General features: G+C 45.7%; 1 pseudogene across 1 annotated transcript; it reads left to right on the top strand.

The window, feature by feature from the left end:
• The first annotated feature begins 16,056 nt into the window (after positions 1-16,056).
• On the top strand, positions 16,057-17,676 carry LOC307217419 (amine oxidase [copper-containing] 3 pseudogene; annotated as a pseudogene). The gene has a single exon. The product of its transcript is annotated as an amine oxidase [copper-containing] 3 pseudogene (transcript).
• The last annotated feature ends 3,236 nt before the right edge of the window (positions 17,677-20,912 follow it).

Raw genomic sequence — 20,912 nt, 5'->3', positions numbered from 1 at the left:
CTGAAATGCTGCTGAATTTTCATGAGGACTTTTTATATAAAAACAACAACAACAGCTCACAAACTGATGTGGAAATGTTGAAAACTGGAGTGGAAAAAAATGAGGAACTGAAATGGACAAATTCACCCACCCCTCCCTTACCCTTAGATATCCCATCTTTGGCTCTGCAATATGTCCCACAACATCCTCTTTTCTCCAGAGTAAGTAATAAACCAACCAGACCTAGGAATGTCATTATTATAATTATTATTTATTAAATTTATATACCGCCCTTCAACTGAAGATGGCAGAGCAGTAATGTAAAGGAGTCCACTTTCCAGTTACTGATTCCCATGTGCTTTAGCATCAGTCTCTTACACATTCTATTTTCATTAGCAATGCAAGTGTCAAGTATGGAATATCCAATCCCATCTTGTGGATTGGCCTTAGAAATTTATCTGTGACCAGAAATGTTTGGAGGACAACCCTGGTTTGGGTTCCTTGTTTCCTGCCTGCAAAACTCAGGAAAGATACTGATTTCCCTCAGAATGCTGATATCCTGGATATAAACCCTGCTTCGTAACAAATAAAGGTGCTGTTTCGACACTTCTGTCTCCAGACACTCCTGTCTCGCTCGCAAAGCTAATCTTGCGTGTGCGTAATGAGCCTTAGACAAGCTGCCAATATTACTAAACAAGGGGCTAAGATAACAGTAGCCAGGTTTACAAGATTTCCACTTAACAATGCTGCCATTGGGTGTGAAATAATATGCGCTAGCTGTCAAATCCATCTGTTCAGCTACACAGCCTTTGCATGCAAATCAGTCAGTCTTGCACATATAGAAAGGTGGCTTTGAGACAAAGATTTGACAGTTTAAATTGAATTGGGGTCGTGCAATAGGAATGTCTAAATATGTTTTTATAAAGAGGGGTTTTTAAGTTTCTCATCGCCGAGTTTGGAGAACGGCGCAGAGTGGTATGCGGTTGTAATTTTTGGAGGTTTTGACCATATTTGAAGGTTTTGACCATTTTTCACTTCTCAGTAAGGCAAGGTGACCTTCCAGATGTTGTTGGACTACAACTCCCATCACCTCTAACCATTGGCTATGTTATCTCACGCTGATGGGAGTTGTATTCCAACAACTACCAGAGGGCAACAAGTTCTCTACCCCAGAGATATGGATTGAAAAGTCAAGCCAGCCTCAGGTCAGTAGCCTAGTTAGGAACACAAAGGACCTTCTCATCAGGCCTGGTATCAGAATGGTTGGATAAGAACCAGGGCCTGGGGCCACTGCGGATGACACTGGTGCTGAATAGAGAAACTCGCCGCTGAGAGGCTGCAACACCTCTCCTTCCCCTTAAGAACCTGTGGTATCTGGCATTGCATTGCATAGGGATGTTACGTTGGGGTTGGAGGCAATTGGCCCTTGGAGGAAAGGAGAGAGTGGAAGTCACTCCTGACTCAGGGCTAGGCCCAAGTGGATTTTTTTTTTTTTTTAAAGAATAGCACAGCCAGGCACATCAGCACCTTTCTACCATCTAGTAAGCTCAAGGAGGCAGCAGCAGCAGAGAGTACTTGGATTTCCTCAAAACAGGTACCAGAGCTGAATGCCTTATGGCAAGTCAGACCATTTTTCTGGAGTACAGTATTGCATACACTGGATCAGGGGTAGGCAAACTAAGGCCCAGGGGCCAGATGCGGCCCAATCGCCTTCTAAATCCGGCCCACAGACGGTCCGGGAATCAGCGTGTTTCTACATGTGTAGAATGTGTACTTTTATTTAAAATGCATCTCTGGGTTATTTGTGGGGCATAGGAATTCGTTCATTTTCCCCAAAAAACTATAGTCCGGCCCCTCACAAGCTCAGAGGGACAGTGGACCAGCCCCCTGCTAAAAAAGTCTGCTGACCCTTGCACTGGATGGACAGCTGTACTCCAGGTTTTTGGACAGGGAGAGTTGACCGGCGCAACCAGGAGATGTTGGAAGATGAACTGGGACCTACTACTGCCTGGGAAGCCCATGCTCCACCACTGTGGCACTTGAAAGAGCAAAGCTATGAAAAAGCAGTTGTCCACACAGAGATGGAAGGGAGCAAGCAAGACGGATTTGGGGACTTCTGTTGGGTTGGCAGAGGAAGCAAGTGCAGTACAGTGGTACCTCGGGTTAGGTACTTAATTTGTTCCGGAGGTCCGTTCTTAACCTGAAACTGTTCTTAACCTGAAGAACCACTTTAGCTAATGGGGCCTCCTGCTGTCGCCACGCTGCCGAAGCACGATTTCTGTTCTCATCCTGAAGCAAAGTTCTTAACCTGAAGCACTATTTCTGGGTTAGCGGAGTCTGTAACCTGAAGCGTATGTAACCTGAAGCGTATGTAACCTGAGGTACCACTGTATTGGTTTAATTCTACCTTACATTCATTATGTTTGATTGCCAAACAAACTGTTGACTTCTTCATTACTGCAGAATCTTTACAGGGATCCTAAATAATATGAATAGAGGTGTGAAGGCCCATAAAAAAATCGACAAATTGGGCAGGTTGATTTCCCCCTTGGTTTTTCCAAATTGTTTCCAATATATTATGGCAGGGGAGGGCAAAGAAATGTTTCTCTCCAGCGCTGTCCTCCTGCTGTGCCTTCACACCTCTAGATATGAAATTAATAAGTTGCTGGAAGAACAGTCCAGAAAAAATGTAACCCCACCCCCATCAAAAATCAAAAGTGCATACAAATTTTTGCAAGGAGAGCACGTGACCTTGTGAGCAAGAAAGAGGTGTGTGTGATTCTCTAAAATGCTTGCTTTCATTGGGTACAGGTAGCTTCCGAAAGAGCTGTAGAAAATGTTCATTGAGAGGTTAAGAACAAAAACAAAACTGAAAAAATATGGTGAAATAAATTGACTGATGTTGCCCTGGGTAAAACTGCAGGGGAAAAATATCATTGTATAAATGCAGAGAAAGGAAGAAAAAAGCAAGATGACTTTGACTTTATGTGTTTTATCTATTCAGTTTTGATATATGGTGATGTGCTGAGTAGTCCCTGGGACTTAAGTATCCAGTGCAAGCAATTTATGTTGATTAAATGGCCCGCTAGCTACGAAATGGTGCAGTGCCGAGTCTCCTGGAATGCATAGAGCTATCCTGAATGTCGCCCACGCTTGCATTAGAAGGAGAGCTAAAGGAAATATATATTGTTGCATGCCACCCCAACCTCTGAGTGGCACAAGATTCCAGGGTTTTCCAGGGGTTTTCGTTTCTTTGGAATGAGAGACAGCCGAGACTGTGATGTCTTTATGAAATATGGTATATAGTTTATTGACACACATATACAACCTAAGCCTACAGTGGAGCATTAAGACCCCAAGAGGGTCTTGCTTCTTCCATAGCCACAGCCGTAGATTCCAGCAGCAATCAGGCATGGCTCTGTCTCTCAGCTACCCAGCTTGCGGCCTGCCAGCTTCTAGCTCACTCATATAACTCCCAACTCTAGCCTTTGTGAGTTGTGTTACTGTGTTCCGTGGGGCTATTGTCCTTTGTCCTTGTTCTCTTTGCTGTCTGATGCTAGAGAGAGAGGGAGGCATGTTGCAGTGCTCCGTGTGTGTTTATATGTAAATAAAGTAGATTAGCCAAAATGCTGAGTTGCTGAGGTCTGTTACGCAAACTGCGAACACTCTGTGGATCCCTAAGTATGCTGGTGTCTATTGGCATCGGTCGCTGTGATGTTCAGGCTGAAGAAAGCTTTTGAAGCTGCCGAACGATCGACCAGGAGGGAGGGAACATGCCAGTCGGGCATGTGTCTCTGCCAGGGTCCTACTCGAGTGTAGGCTGAACTCCTGACAGAGGGGACCCACCCATTTGCTATCTGGCACAGAGCCACTTCCTTTGTTATCTTAAGGCCCCATACTTTGTCGTGCAGTGAAGTCAAAACGCAGAGTCTTCACAGTAAATGAATAAAACTTTACTGAGGCAAACCGGCTTCTTCACACAATCTATACAAACAAAAATAAATAAGGAGCCCATTGAGCCCATGTATTTATCCTTCCTGGCTCCGTGTGACTTCCTGTAAATGAAACAATATTTGTATAAGGAATGAGTCAGAGTGAATCAGCTAGAAGAATGAATCTGCACTTTTCAGCATTTTCCAACACTTTACTGCTTCTGCTCTCAAATGACCTTTGTCACATGACATACTTATAGGGCCATTACCTCACCAGGAAGCTAGCCTGGCTATTCCAGCAATTGAATCTGTGCTGGATCCAGGAATTAGAAGGGGGCTCAGGCATATAGCCTACCTCTGCACAAACTTGTAACGCTATATTACCTGATTCTGTACATGTTGGATTCCGGAAAGGAGACTTGTATAGAACAAGTATAATAAAGAAATAGTCTCCTACTTTTATTGATGTGTATTCATTGCCTATCACCTATCTAAGGAAAAGGCTAATCACAGGAAAGTCATCTCTCCCTTTAAGTGCTGTCCTGGACTTGCTTTCTGCATGCTTTTCACTTACAAGGTTCTGGATAATTCAAACCAAAATAAAATCCTGACCTCCTTTCTGCCCGATTGCAATTGTATAGCTTTGGCTTAATACCCTATTACCATCTGGAATCCAGTTGTAAGTGAATCTATGTACATTATATAACTCGTATTGGTTTATACAATGAGAAGGGGGGGGGGGGATATAATATATCCTTAAGCCTTTTTAAATTGGGATAAGTCCAGTGCGAGAAATTTGTTCCTATTATCTAGTCTTGCTAAATTTGGATAAATGCATGAGCACGATTTACAACAACAACAACTGTGTCTTTGTAGATGTCTTATACAGTAGTACCTCGGGTTAAGTACTTAATTCGTTCCGGAGGTCCGTTCCTAACATGAAACTGTTCTTAACCTGAAGCACCACTTTAGCTAATGGGGCCTCTTGCTGCTGCCGCGCCGCCGGAGCCTGATTTCTGTTCTTATCCTGAAGCAAAGTTCTTAACCTGAAGCACTATTTCTGGGTTAGCGGAGTGTGTAACCTGAAGCGTATGTAACCTGAAGTGTATGTAACCTGAGGTACCACTGTATGAGCATTCTCTATACTTTGTTGCTTGTTAATGGGCAGAATAATTTTCCTGTTATCATGTATGGAACTCTGCACATGCTCAGAACCCATTTTATTAACATTCCATTGTTGGCTGCAGGCACCGAAAGCAGGTTGTGGGAGACTAAACCTTGGTGGGTCCTAGTTAGGGATGGGTGCATCTCTTAATTGTGGTTTCTCTTAGTTTCTCATTTTTCCAATCTTAAATTTGGGTCTCCACATTTCCACATCAGTGTTTGACTATAGTACGTTCGCAGCTTACGCAGGGTTATGTTCTGATGACTGTTCCCAAAGCCAAAATTGCATAAAGTCAAAATCCATTAGGTAGGGTTGCCATATTTCAAAAAGTAAAAACCAGGACACCCTGAGGACCCCAAAATCGTTGAACTTTTTTGGGGGGGCACTAAAATTGTTCAGCTTCTTTTTGGATAAAAGCTGAAAGTTGTTGGACAAACTGCAATGCACTCTATGTGGGGCTACCTTTGAAGGTGACCCAGAAACTACAACTAATCCAGAATGCGGAAGCTAGACTGGTGACTGGGAGCGGGCGCCAAGACGACATAACACCGGTCCTGAAAGACCTACATTGGCTCCCAGTACGTTTCCGAGCACAATTCAAAGTGTTGGTGCTGACCTTTAAAGCCCTAAACGGTGTACCTGAAGGAGCATCTCCACTCCCATTGTTCAGCATGGGCACTGAGGTCCAGCACTGAGGGCCTTCTGGCAGTTCCCTCACTGTGCAAAGTGAGGTTACAGGGAACCAGGCAGAGGGCCTTCTTGGTAGTGGCAGCCGCCCTGTGGAACACCCTCCCACCAGATGTCAAGGAAATAAACAACTTTCTGACGCTTAGAAGACATCTGAAAGCAGGCCTGTTTAGGGAAGTTTTTAATGTCTGATGTTTTAATGTATTTTTAATCTTTTGTTGGAAGCTGCCCAGAGGCCAGATGGGCAGGGTAGAAATTAATAATAATAATAATAATAATAATAATAATAATAATAATAGTTGTTGTTGTTGTTGTTGTTGTTGTTGTTGTTGTTGTTGTTGTTGTTGTTATAAAAAGGCCCTTTTCAGAATTTCCCCCTGGATGTCAATTCTGCTTTTGAAATCCCAGTAATGTCTGGGAAAAATCCGGACATATGGCAGCTCTACATTAGGTTCAATGGTGGATGGGAGTGTCAAAGTCATTTTTCCCAGAATGTCACCCCCTTTCCACCCTTTCTTAATTTTTCTCTTTTTCCCATTTTGCCAGCCACATAAAGCTGAATGAACAAAAGTTAAATGCAAGTAAGTTGTGGGCTTACTGAATTATTATTTTTAAAAATCCTGAAAATTCATCTACACTTCAGTGCAGATTTCTCTTAATATACACATTTCTGCAAAGCAATTTTGCCTAGCATAACGGATTCTTGTATGTTATTTTCACTAATATATGTATTTTTATGCACACTTTACCCTAGTATGTGCATTTTTTTGCTCATATTGTTTGGCTGGGGATCTGCATTGCAAAACTCAGAGAAGTGCAAATTTCAAAGGGTTCCACCTGCCCTGTGGAACTCCCTGCTAGCAGAGCTTTGGCAGCAATCACCCCTGCTTACTTTCAGCCATCTGGTGAAAACTGTATTATTCAGACAGGTCTTGGAAATCTATATTTCTCTTTCTTCCCAGCCAACTTTTATGGGTGCTTTTCTAATGTTTTGATGTCTTTATAGTTGTTGTTTTTAATCAAAGTTACTGTAATTTTCTATATTTTGTACTGCCTTGCTGCATTTCTATGAAATTTCTGTGATATACACATATTGAAATAAAATAGATAAAAATAAAATCCCAAAGCTGACCCAAGCAGATGGACATTCTATGCATCCCCTTACCCTGAATCCTGATGGGGACTGAAATCAGACCCCGCCTCCCCTGTAGATCTTAAGAATAAAGTTGCCAGGTATCAGAGGAGCTGTTCCTACAGATATATGTGGGTCATGCCTCTATACAGCTTAGTAACCCAACACCTTGAATCAAGTCCAGTGCAGGCCTTTTAGGACAGGTGATACATGATCCCATCTTGCTATCTTCACTAGGGGTGGCTTTCAGATTGTTTTCAAGTGCAGCCCCATGTAAAAGCACATTGCAACAATCCAAACATGGGATCCCGAAGGCCTGGGTAACTGATAGCAGGCTATTCTGATCCAGGAATGGCCACAACTTGCAAACCAGCTGGCGCTGTAAATAGACACCCTTTTCCACTGACGTCACACACAATATCTCAATAGCTCCAATAACAGCTGTGGCTCAAGGAGTACACCGGCTGAGACCCTACCTGCCTGTGCACTGTCTCGCCAGAGTGGTGCCTGCTCTGGTTATCTCCCTCTTGGACTACTGCAGTGTGCTTTACGTGGGGCTACGTGGAAACTACAACTAATCCAGAATGCGGCAGCTAGACTGGTGACTGGGAGTGGCGGCTGAGACCATATAACACCAGTCCTGAAAGATCTGCATTAGCTCCCAGTGCGTTTCCGAGCACAATTTCTATATGAAAATCCTTTCATTAGCTTGGGTGTGGGGATAAATAATAAAATATCCTAGTCCTAAAACCATGTCTTTGATTGGTAATGTGTTTAAGTATTTTTAAGTCCATTTGAGTCCTATAGGACAGTATCTTTCCTGTTCTCCTTCTGAGTATTTATTGTGATGGCAGACGACTCAAATGCAAACAGCATCTTAGACCACAATACTGACCGCACTTACCTGGGAGTAAAGGTAAAGGTAAAGGACCTCTGGGAGTAAGCCCCATTGAACTCAACAAGACCTACTTATGAGTAGGCATGGTTAGGATTGTGTTGTTAGGCCAAGACTTGAAAAGATACAAACCCTCTTAGCATGAAATTTCAAAGCAGATGTGTTAAGTGCTATAGAAAATGTCAACAATGGTCGGGTTTATAAATCATTAAATAATGAAATGCATTAATATTTCAGAGCAAATATATATATATATATATATATATATATATATATATATATATATGTAAAAGTTGCATCTGACATCACATGCACATTACCTCTCAGTTGTATTTTACATGCTGTATTCAGTATTAATCCCTCCGCCAGCTTAATCACATGCATCACTAATTCAATTAGTATTCATCTGGAAGGAAACATCCTTTGGCATTTGTAGCATTTGAACTTCGAGGGCTATGGGTTTAAAAATAGCTAAGGAGGGGAAAAGCCATTCTGAACAACTTGGGGAACGCCTAATAATATTGCTATTTGAAATTATTATTTAACGAATACCCCCCCCTCCCGAAAAGAGCCACATTTTAAAAGGGTATAGGATGTCAAACAGATCAACCAAAGGCCTGGTTAAAAAGGAACGTTTTTGCCAGGCGCCTAAAGGTGTATAATGAAGGCGCCAGGCAAACTTCCCTGGGGAGAGCATCCCACAGACGTGGAGCCACTGCAGAGAAGGCCTGTTCTCATGTTCCCACCTTCTGCACCACTCGAGGAGGAGGCACACGAAGGAGGACCTCAGAAGATGATCTCAGGGTCTGGGTAGGTTCATATGGAAAGATGAGGTATTGCGGTCCTGAGCTGTTTAAGGCTTTATAAGTCAAATTCACTCTAGCACTGATCCAGAGATGGTTACAGTGGTACCTCAGTTTTTGAACGCAATCTGATCCAGAAGACTGCTTGAGTTCCAAAACGTTCGAAAACCGAGGTGCAAAGGGCGGTCTGCAAATTCAATAGAGAAAATTGGGGGGGGGGGAACTCGACAGAAGCTATTCAACTTCTGAGGCACGTTCAAAAATGGAAGCGTTTGAAAACCGAGGTACCACTGCATCACGTATAAAAATGTGCTCTGCATGTGTGGTTGAGAGATCAGAGGTGGGTAGCCCTACACCTCTTGCTGCCAAAGCGAATAGCCATACACTGCCAAAATCATTCACTGACAACCCACCTGAATTGCTCCAACGTCTACATGAGAACAAGGCAAATGGGACTGGCTGCAGTCCTGTAAACTGTGGAATACTCAGTGGAATACAGCATCCTGCGAGAAAGAAACAAAAGACAGTGCCAGCCTCTATATCAATCATGGCGGCCATATGCCTTCCTGTATAGTGCAAACCCTCTTTTCGAAGGGCTTCTTTATCTGAAGGGCTGTCCAGTTCCAATTTGGTTTAAAGATAAGGAACCCCAAGTAGGGAGAGCCGCAGGGACCTTGAAGTTGCCTGCTCAGTCATTCCCACCATGCTCAGATGTATTGCATTACTATTTATATCACAGCCATTGTTCCTAAATGTGCATTGACACCTTTATGCTGACACATTCTCCTCTTCTTCTCTATGGTCTTAGCTCCTGTGTTTCACGGGCTCCAGGCTAGGAGAGAACCCTGCCTGAAACCATGGAGAGCAGCTACTGGTCAGTGTAGATAATATGGAGCTAGATGGACCAATGGAATGATTCGGTATAAAATCAGCTTCCTGTGTTCCTGTGATCGTCGTAATGTGCCTTTTTTTAAATGCCCGCCCCCCAGCATTTCAGCTGTCTAGTTCAACATACTGATTGAAAAAGAAAAACCTAAGCAGCAAAGCACTGACATTTCCCCCAACTTACCATTTGCGGTGAATATGAGGTCCTTGATTGCCATCTGCTGGTAGCAATTTCAAAATTATCTTTCAATCTGAATATGTTGTAAAGGCATGGGTGGGGAAATAAGTCACACTTTGTAGTCTTTTTTTCTCTGATACACTTTCCCCCGGAAGTTGCAAGTCTTGTACACTGCAGCCACTTCGCCCAGTAAGTCATGTGTACCAGCATGAGTCTGACCAAGCTGCGGGGGGCAGTGGAGGACAGGAGTGCCTGGCGTTCTCTGGTCCATGGGGTCGCGAAGAGTCGGACACGACTAAACGACTAAACAACAACAACAACCAGCCTTGATGCTTTTAATAAAACTCCTGTCTCAATTGATAGTGATAGCTAACCTTCCTTTGAAAGAATAATACTTGGTTCCTGTGATCAGAAGGATCCACCCAGGATAGGTGACATGCAATAGCAGTTTAAAAATACAGCACCAATCATTCCTGTGTTTACAGATGGCACTACTAAAACCTAATCAACAGTTCAAATGCAGATGCTATATAGATATCACTATTCATATAAATGTCTGGCAAGCCCTGATGCCCTGAGGGGCTTACACTCTAAAACAGGGCCAAGCAACTGAATCAGGACAGTAGACCGGATCCTTAACTGTGAGTGCTGGGGAAGGCCGCTCCCTCCTGCAGGCCCACTCCATCAGACCCAGGGGGCGGGCCCCAGACTCACCACCGTCATAGCATTAAGGACACTGGTGCCGCTGTGGCAAATGTCAAAAATGTTTTTATATATTTTAAAGTGTTTTAAAAGTGTTTTTACTTTTTACTTTGTTGTACCACTATGAATGGTGGTTTTTATTCATGTATTTTTATTTTGTTTTGTTTTATTTTGGTTTGGGGTGGGATGGATGTTGAATGGGGTGGGGATTGGTTTGCTTTGGTATAATTGTTTTTGGTTTGTTTTGTTTTTCTGTTTTGTAAATGGAGGCTAGTATGGGGCTTGGGATTGCTACTGTGGAGGGGCGAGGAAGGTATGGCGGTGGGGGCAGATGTCATAGGCGAAGGGGATTGAGATACGGATATGCTCGTACCCCTTCCAATCTGCGCCCCATCCCGAGGGACGAGGGTAGGGTGAGCAAGGATTACTCACCTCCATCACTGGTGCTGTGCAATGCCAGGTCTATAGGCAACAAAACCGCCACCCTGCGAAATTTCTTTACCTCGCAGGGGGTTGACCTGGCTTGTGTGACGGAGACTTGGGTGCGCAAAGGGGAAACAGTTACCCTATGAGAGATGGCGCCCCCGGGTTTCTCTGTCCTCCACCAGTCGCGGACTGTGGGCCGGGGGGGGGAGGGGTGGCATTATTAATCCGGGAAGATTGTTCTTTTAGGGCTCTACCATTGCCATTGATCCCCGGCATTGAATGTGTTGGTCTAGTGTGGGGCTCCGAGGTGAGCTTGGCTGTCTGGCTGGTGTACCGGCCACCTAGCGCACCAGCAGCCACCCTGTCAGGCCTACTGGAGGCGGTGGCCGGCTGGGCCTTGGAGTTCCCTAATCTATTGGTATTGGGGGATTTCAACATCCATGCTGATGACACTCCCTCCTCACAGGCTCTGGACCTGGTGTCTTCCATGGTGACACTAGGGCTCTCCCAGTTTGTTTCGGGCCCCACACATCAAGCAGGCCACACGCTGGATTTGATCTTTGGCGTAGGTATAGATGTGGTCATGTCTCCTTCGATGAAGGTGCCATGGTCTGATCACTATGCTCTGAAAGCCAGGATTGACTTTCCACCCCCACCCTGCTTAGGTGGCGAGCTGATTTGGGCTTGCCTGCAGAGGCTGATGGACCCTGATAGATTCCGCCAAGCCTTGCGGGACCTTGCTCCCCCTGGCGACTCATTGACTGAGCTTGTTGAGGGCTGGAATACCCAGCTCCTGGCAGCCATCGATGAGATCACACCTAAGCGCCCTCTGCGACCCCGCAGAAACCGGGCTCCCTGGTTTACCGAGGAGCTCCGAAAAATGAAGCGGGACCTCAGACGGCTAGAGCAAGTATGGCGGGGTGCCCGTGATGGAGCCTCAAGAACATCTTATAGGGTTTTTATGAAAACCTACGAAATAGCAGTGAAGGCTGCTAAGAAGTCTTACTTCTCGGCCTCCATTGCATCCGCTAGCTCTCGCCCGGCACAATTATTTCGTATAATTAGGTCTTTAGCATCCCTTGAGGGACAGCCAAATTTAAATAATAATTTGACACACAGTTGTGAGGCATTTGCGAGCTCTTTTGCGGAGAAGGTCCTGTTGCTCCGCCATGACCTCCCTGCCAATTTGGATACAATAAAGGAACTGGAGGCCCCTCGACTGTCCTAGGGTCCAGTATTGGACCACTTTGACCAGATATCCCCAGCCGATGTGGACAGACTCCTCCGAGCTGGAAAGCCCACCACCTGTCCTCTTGACCCGTGCCCGTCCTGGCTGATTAGAGCGTGTCCAGACGAGGTGTGGGCCCACCTAGGGGATATCATCAATTTGTCCCTTGGCACCGGGACATTCCCAGGGGAATTGAAGGAGGCAGTGGTGCACCCGCTCTTAAAGAAAACATCATTAGATCCTTTAGATCTATCCAATTACCGCCCGGTTTCGAATCTTCCATTCCTGGGTAAGGTGATTGAGAGAGCGGTTGCTGAACAGCTTGGTGGGTTTCTGGATGAAACATCAGCCCTGGATCCATTCCAGTCTGGCTTCCGTGCTGGTCATGAGACCGAGACGGCTCTGGTTGCCCTAACAGATGATCTCCCTAGGCAGCTGGATCGAAGCAGGTTGGGGCTGCTGATTCTTCTAGATCTGTCAGCAGCTTTCAACATGGTCGATCACGAACTCCTGGACAACCGCCTTGACGACGTGGGGATTCAGGGCATAGTCCTTCAATGGCTGCGCTCGTTTCTCTCTGGTCGGGGACAGAGGGTGGCGCTTGGGGGGGGAACTGTCATCGCGCCACTCCTTGGTGTGTGGAGTGCCTCAGGGTGCAATACTCTCCCCAATGCTTTTCAACATCTTTATGCGCCCCCTCGCCCAGCTTGTCCAGAGTTTTGGGCTGGGCTGCCATCAGTATGCTGATGACACCCAACTCTATCTGTTGATGGATGGCCATCCTGACTCGGCCCCAGACACACTGATCAGATGTTTGGAAGCTGTGGCTGGATGGTTACGTGGGAGCTGGTTGAAGTTAAATCCTTCGAAGATAGAGGTCCTTTGGCTGGGAAGGGACGATATGGGATTGGGGGGGCAACTCCCATCTCTTGTGGGGGTGCAATTAGTGCCAGCCCCGTCCGTTAAGAGTTTGGGTGTAATCTTCGACACCTCCCTTTCCATGGAGGCGCTTGCAGCTACAACAAAGTTGGCATTTTTTCATCTCCGCCAAGCTAAGCAGTAGGCTCCTTACCTCTCTCACCCTGACCTAGCCACTGTGATCCACGTGACAGTCACCTCCAGACTGGATTATTGTAACTCGCTCTACGTGGGGCTGCCCTTAAGACTGACCCAGAAACTCCAGCAGATGCAGAATGCCGCGGCGAGACTCCTTACGGGGTCTTCGCTGTGAGATCACATTCACCCGGTGCTATACCAGCTGCACTGGCTCCCGGTGGGGTACAGGATCAGGTTTAAGGTTTAATTGTAACTCGCTCTACGTGGGGCTGCCCTTAAGACTGACCCAGAAACTCCAGCGGGTGCAGAATGCCGCGGCGAGACTCCTTACGGGGTCTTCGCTGTGAGATTACATTCACCCGGTGCTATACCAGATGCACTGGCTCCCGGTGGGGTACAGGATCAGGTTTAAGGTGCTGGTTTTAACCTTTAAAGCCCTATACGGCCTAGGACCCTCGTACCTATGGGACCGCCTCTCCTGGTATGTCCCACAGAAGAACTTACGGTCTTCAAATAAAAACATATTGAAGGTCCCAGGCCACAGAGAGGTTTGGCTGCCCTAAACTAGAGCCAGGGCTTTTTCGGCTGTGGCTCCAATCTGGTGGAACACTCTTTCACAAGAGACTAGGGCCCTGTGAGACTTGACATCTTTCTGCAGGGCCTGCAAGATGGAGCTGTTCTGCCAGGCCTTTGGTCGGGGTTCAGTCTGACTCCCTCTCCCCTTTCATAAGAACATGCATGAAAGTGGCCTCCCAATTTTTCTCACAGGCCCATATAAGTTCAGCACAAACAGTTGGGCCTGGTGAGCATTTAAGGTCCCCAACCCTAATCTGCGGGTTGCCATCCGATTGGATTTTATTCTGATCCTGATCTGATTTGAGGATGTATTTTAATTGATTGTCTGATTTTATGTTAATCTATTATACATTTGATGTTAGCTGCTCTGAGCCCGGCTTTGGCTGGGGAGGGCGGGATATAAATAAAATTTATTATTATTATTAATTCCCACCCTGTGTCAACTTTAACAGGTGGGGAGGGCTGAATTGGCAGTTACGACAGGCCCCTTTGAAGTCCGTTTGCAGGTGGTTTGGGTTCATATCGCACTTGCAGATCAACATTTTCTCTCTGTAGACAGAGATAAGGTAAAGGTTAAAAGTAAGATAAAAGACCCCTGGACGGTTAAGTTCAGTCAAAGGCAACTATGGGGTTGCGGCGCTCATCTCGCTTTCAGGCTGAGGGAGCCGGCGTTTGTCCACAGACATTTTTCCAGGTCATGTGGCCAGCATGGCTAAACCGCTACTGGTGCACAGAGGACTGTGACGAGTGCCAGAGTGCATGGAAACACCATTTACCTTCCTGCCGCAGCAGTACCTATTTATCGACTTGCACTGGCGTGCTTTCGAACTGCTAGGTTTGCAGAATCTGGGACAGAGCAATGGGAGCTCACCTCATTGGGGGGTCTCGAACCGCCGACCTTCCAATCAGCAAGCCCAAGAAGCTCAGTGGTTTAGACAACAGCATTACCCGCATCCCTATAGACAGAGATGAAAAGATGTACCTTTAACCCTAATGGATTGCTGCTGTGGGTCACTCTGCCAAGAAAGAAGCACTCAAAATATGGCATAATGTCATGACAGCGGCTGCCTCAAAAATTGCTCCAGGATCTCAAAATGGCTCCACTGGGTGGGATGATGGTATTGTGAAAAGAAAATGCAATGGATAAAGGAGGAATAAATGAAAACTTTTCTGAGAGTGCAATTCTAAGAGGGTGAAGGGCTGTGTACTAGATCTATCTACTAAGTCCTTCAAGCTTGCAACAACCAAGGTAGGATGTATGGGGGTCGTATCCTCACCATATATTTAAAGCACTCTTATACCACTCTAGCAGCCATAGAGAATCCTAGGAACTGGACTGTATTGAGAATGCTGACCTCACAGAGCTACAATTCCCAGAACCCTTAACAAACTAATCTTCCCAGGATTACCCATGACAGTTAAAGTGGTTTATAATAGTGGTTTAAATGTATGGTGTGGATGCCACCCCTCTCTCTTTCTCGCTTTGTGGACTTTTTTATTTTTCAACTCCTCCTGAGTAGTCACAGAATCTCAACAACAAAAAATTGTTTTTGAGCTACTTTTAAGGAAATTTGCCAAAAAATCAATATGTCTGGATTTTTTTGACATTGGGAATTCTGCCCAGGCGTGATTTCCGAAGGACGAATCCAAGATATATCTGGGAAGACCTGGACATACGGCAGCCCTAGAGAATGCTCAGTTGTGAGATATTGAACCCAGTAGCCCCAAGGCCATCACCTTCTTGCCCCACTACTCACACCCAGAGAATTTCTAATTTTCAACCCTAGCACTGGCTATCACTGGTGGAAGAACTACCAGTGGTAGTTTTACACCCATAGAACTATTCAAGGACCTAGCAGAGGTTTCTGTGGTAGATGTCTTCCTTCACTGGCAAAGCTCTTTATCTGTGGAGATGCATCTTCACTCCTCCTTAATGACCTGCAGTCACTGTCACCGGTTCTGGGATTTTGGATTGCAGTGTTTATTTACTTGCAGGTTTTACTGGGTCTTCCACTACATGCTATTTTCAAAGAGGTTTCCCACATCTTCCTCTGTGAAATATTTTTTTTTCTGCCTCTGCAGGGAGATGATTGGGTAAGAGCGGCTTATGTTTTAACTCTTTCTGTTGTCTGTGACTAATAAAATCAGGAGAAAAGTGTTCAGACTTGATGAATGCGATTATTAAGGTATTAAGGTCTTGCTTTCTACTACACAAGACCTTTGAGATTCATGGTATGGGTGGTACTTGCTTGCTTAGAGCAAGAGCAGTATTCAGTTCTGAAAATCCCTTGCATAACAAGTTCCTTCCCTGAGTTTCTTTCAACTTTGGTTTTGCCCTCATGCGGAATTCTGCTATTTCAGTTTGCTATTTCAATCTACATTCGACAGGCTGCTTTGTGAAATTCCAGGAACCTGCTTACAGCGATGCTGAACATGAACTTGAAATTGGCTTATCTTCTTCTAGCTCTATGCACAGCCATCATATTCATCTTGGTCTGGGCTTTCCAAAACAGAGGAGGGAAGCCCATGCTTTGTGACAGCCATCTTCAGGAGATGGGACTGGAGGAAGGAGGCCATGGAATCTACAGCCAGGTATTTGCTGATTTAACTCCGGAAGAGTTCGTGGAAGTGAAAATCTACCTGCAATACAACCTGGGGGTGCCATTGGTAGAACCTCCTCAAGCCAAGCCATCGGACAACTGCATTTTTTCTATCACCCTTCAGCTTCCTCCCAAAGCTGAAGTGCTGCAATTCCTGGACCACCAAGGGATCAGGCCTGCACGGCAAGCTCTGGCTGTACTCCATTTTGGAAACCAGGAGGACCCAAATGTCACAGAGTTTGTGGTTGGTCCTCTTCCAAATCCAATGTACCACCAAGATGTCACAGTGCAGAAGTATGGAGGGAAGTTGCCTTACTACAGAAGGTTTTTTTTGGAGAATGAGCTGAGAGAGATCCATACTTTCTTGAAGAATAGGGAATACCCCAAGGCTCCAAACTTTATGCAGAAAGTGCTTTATTACAATGGAAGCAATTTCGGATACTCCTATGGAATACCACCTGGACTAAAATCAGGAGACCGGAAAATCTGGGTTGCTCATTTCCAGAATGTACCTGGTAGTTATCTGCATCCAGTAGGATTTGAAGTCCATGTGGATATTCACAGCCTAGATGTTTCTCACTGGAAGGTGCTAAAAGTCTTCTATAATGGACAGTACTTTGAGGACATGGAAGATATTGAGAGACAATTCATTATGGGACATGTTAAAGTAGCCAAGGTGAAAAAGGCTCCTTCTGACGGAGGATATTCCTCATTGAAGCAGAGGGTTCCACACCAGAGACTAGGCCCCTTGCACTATGAACCTCGTGGTCCCCGCTACCGCATCTGGAATAACCAGGTTTTCTTCATGTCCTGGAGTTTTGCCTTTGGCATAGATGCTAATAGGGGACCACAGGTCTTTGACGTAAGGTTTAAGGGTGAGAGGATAGTCTATGAGTTAAGCTTGCAAGATGCATCTGCCATCTATGGCTCCAACAATCCAGCACCCATGCAAACCAGATACATGGATGTTAGCTTTGGCATGGGTGCACGTGTCTCTACACTCACCCAAGGTGTGGATTGTCCTTACCTGGCGACCTATTTGGACAGGAACATTTTTCTTGATTCCTCGTTGCCTGTCACTCGCAAAGGCTCTATCTGCATCTTTGAGCAGAATGTTGAGGTCCCTGTGAGACGGCATTATGACCGCTCAGAGCCTCCATTTTACGGAGGGTTGGTTGATTCCGTTCTGGTCTTTAGGTCCGTAACTGCAGTAAATAATTATGATTACGTTTGGGATTTTATTTTTCACCAAAATGGAGCTATCGGTGTCAGGGTCCATGCCAGTGGATACATTCAATCTGCTTTTTACTTCGGCAATGCCTTGGAATTTGGTAACAGGGTGCAAGAGTGGACCCAGGGAGCGATTCACACTCACAACATTAATTTCAAGGTGGATATGGACATTGGTGGTAAGTGGATGTCTCTTCTGTGAATTTTCTGTGCTTGCTTGCTAAGAGCCAATTGCTGCTTTTTACACAGGTTCCGGTGTTATTTTGCACCCCTGTTTCTGTGATTATTTTGTTAGATTTCATGGAGCATTTCGTTAAATTTGCCTTTAAGTATTTGATAAAAGGCTGCCTTTTATTTTCGCTTTCTGAGAGCTAGAAGTGGCATGATTCTGTATCTGTAGCTCATACATATGTTCTCCTTGTTACAGTTTTCATGAATGGCTTACCAGTGGTTTCTTCATTTCCATGCCTCTCTGTCTATGAAAAGCACCAGAAAACACACATAAACTATCACTGAAGGCTCAGTGATGGACAGTTTGCAGAAAATCTGAGATGTTCCTTATCTCCAACACCTGAAAGTCACTACCACAGACATAGAGTTTGGGCTGTCCTGTGGCTAAGACCAGCTTGCAGCTTGCACCCTAATGCTGCAGAAACCTGCCAGCTTTCACTGTGCAACCCCACATCCCACAAAAGTTCTTGACGTTTCTCTTGGCATCCATGCTGGAACTCATCATTAATATTTATCCAGGTAACCAAGTAGCATAAGGGAGCTGAACGTATAGATTATGTATGTATACTAGGGACAATGTAGCTGATTGTCTTTTGTGCATGTGAGCTCGTTGGGCTGCTCTTTGGGCTGCTCCAGATGACCTGTTTATTGAACACTCATCCTAATTTGCCTGCATAAAGTTTAGCTGGAGGTTAGATTATAGCTGGTCTTCATTGAGCATTATTTTCATTTGTTTGCTGGGCAGATATACAGCAACAAAAGTCCATCCTGACTTTAATAATAATAATAATAATAATAATAATAATAATAATAATAATTTATTATTTATACCCCACCCATCTGGCTGGGTTTCCCCACCCACTCTGGGTGGCTTCCAACAGGATATTAAAAACACAATAAAAGATCAAACATTAAAAACTTTCCTAAATAGGGTTGCCTTCAGATGTCTTCTAAATGTCGAATAGTTGTTTATTTCTTTGATGTCTGGTGGGAGGGCATTCCACAGATGGGCACTACTACCGAGAAGGCCCTCTGCCTGGTTCCCTGTAACTTCGCTTTTTGCAGTGAGGGAAGCGCCAGAAGGCCCTCAGCACTGGACCTCAGTGTCCGGGTTGAATGATGGGGGTGGAGATGATCCTTCAGATATACTGGACTGAGGCCGTTTAGGGCTTTAAAGGTCAGCACCAACACTTTGAATTGTGCCCAGAAATGTACTGGGAGCCAATGTAGGTCTTTCAGGACTGGTGTTATGTGGTCTCAGTGGCCACTCCCAGTCACCAGTCTTAGCTGCAGCATTCTGGATTAGTTGTAGTTTCCAGGTCACCTTCAAAGGTAGCCCCATGTAGAGCGCATTGCAGCAGTGGCGAAGCTGCATGCTAGACTACTGGGGGTGGAGAGCAGGCAGGGGCATGGCTGGCGCCCCCAGGGGGGGCGTGCCGCACATCCCAGGGCGTGGTATGCTGCTGGCAGGTGCGTGGCGCAAGTTCTGGCGGTGTGACGCCCTGCCTGTGGGGGCGTGGCACCTGGCATGCATGGGGTGTCCGCGGAGCGTATCTGGGGGGCACGCTGCAATGGCTCCCTCCCGGAATAGTGGTGCCAGGGGTGGTCTGCTCCCTCCACACTCCCATTCCTCTACCAGTGCATTGCAGCAGTCTAAGTGGGAGATAACTAGAGCATGCACCACTCTGGCAAGACAGTCCGCGGGCAGGTAGGGTCTCAGCCTGCGTACCAGATGGAGCTGGTAAACAGCTGCCCTGGAAACAGAATTGACCTGCGCCTCCATGGACAGCTGTGAGTCCAAAATGACTCCCAGGCTGTGCACCTGGTCCTTCAGTGGCACAGTTACCCCATACAGGACCAGGGAGTCCCCCACACCAGCCCGCCCCCTGTTCCCCAAGAACAGTACTTCTGTCTGGTCAGGATTCAACCCTACCTGTGGGCTCCTTGTGCAACTTCCCATTACCCATTCATTCATCCCACACAATCCAATGCATTTCCTAACCACAAAATCTCATCTAAAAAAAATTTAAAAATCAAGTGGGTTTGTTGCACCAGCTACCTTTGATCCACTTTAATTGCACAAACCTGAAGTTCCAGTATGTGCTTGAATCTTTCATACTGGCAGTCTGGAGGCACACTGAATCAAGGCATCATACGTTAAAATTAAATCCAAGTGTACTGCATCTTTAGCAGGTTTCAGGGGCAAGCAAACCTGATTTTTTGGCAGTACTGCAGCACTCCCAATGCTGTTTTGTTCCCATGAAAATCACCCCTGCTCAGAAATTCACCAGGGGGTGGGGTGGGGAAGATCCCATTGGTGCCAAGGATTTCCACCCCACATGGGTAATTTCATGCAGGATAGGATGTCAGCTTAGCAGAATTAAACATAACTTACCTGTGGACTGCAGTCCTAATACTAACTGGGCCCTCCCAGTTGGTATTAGTTCATTTAAAACAACAACAACAACAACCCTGTACATAATGCTGTGTATTATGAATTTTGTGCCATGTGTAGTTAGGCTGTAAGTGGCAATGGCTAAAAAAGAGAAAATTCCACCTTTGTAGTTCTCCTTGGTTGTCAGGTCAGTGTGGTGTACAGGTTAAGAGTGGTGGACTCGTAATCTGGTGAACCGGGTTCGCTTCCCCACTACTCCACATGAAGCTGCTGGGCTAGTCACACTTCTCTGAAGTCTCTCAGCCTTACTCACCTCACAGAGTGTTTGTTGTGGGGGGGAGGAAGGGAAAGGAGAATGTTAGCCGCTTTGAGACTCCTTCGGGTAGTGATAAAGCGGGATATCAAATCCAAACTCCTCCTCCCCCTCCTCTTCTTCTCCTTTAGCACCCTTTCTCTAGCATCCAAAGTTTCCCATCTCACCCTCTCTGCTGCAGTGTCAGACACTCCTCCAAAAGGCTTCTGCTGGAGGAGTGGGAACCCACAATTCCTTTTACTTGTGTAGCAAACAGTTACTTTTGCATTAGTTAATTGATTTATTAAGTGATTCAGTCAAGGCCAGTGTTGTGCAGGTTTACTCACAAATGCAGATATCTTGCTGACTTGCATTATGGGTCACCTGACGCATGCCTGCCATCTCATGCCACACTCTCTACGATCTCCCAATCTTATGTTCCCCGCCATGCAAAGCCGTTTCTACATGACTTTCCAGAAGCTGTGAATGTACCAAGGGCACAGTTCAAAGATAGCTATCG

Source organism: Podarcis cretensis (genome assembly GCF_951804945.1).
Source record: "Podarcis cretensis genome assembly, chromosome: 5".
Taxonomy (NCBI): domain Eukaryota; kingdom Metazoa; phylum Chordata; class Lepidosauria; order Squamata; family Lacertidae; genus Podarcis; species Podarcis cretensis.
This window is presented reverse-complemented; position numbering and strand designations above follow the sequence as displayed.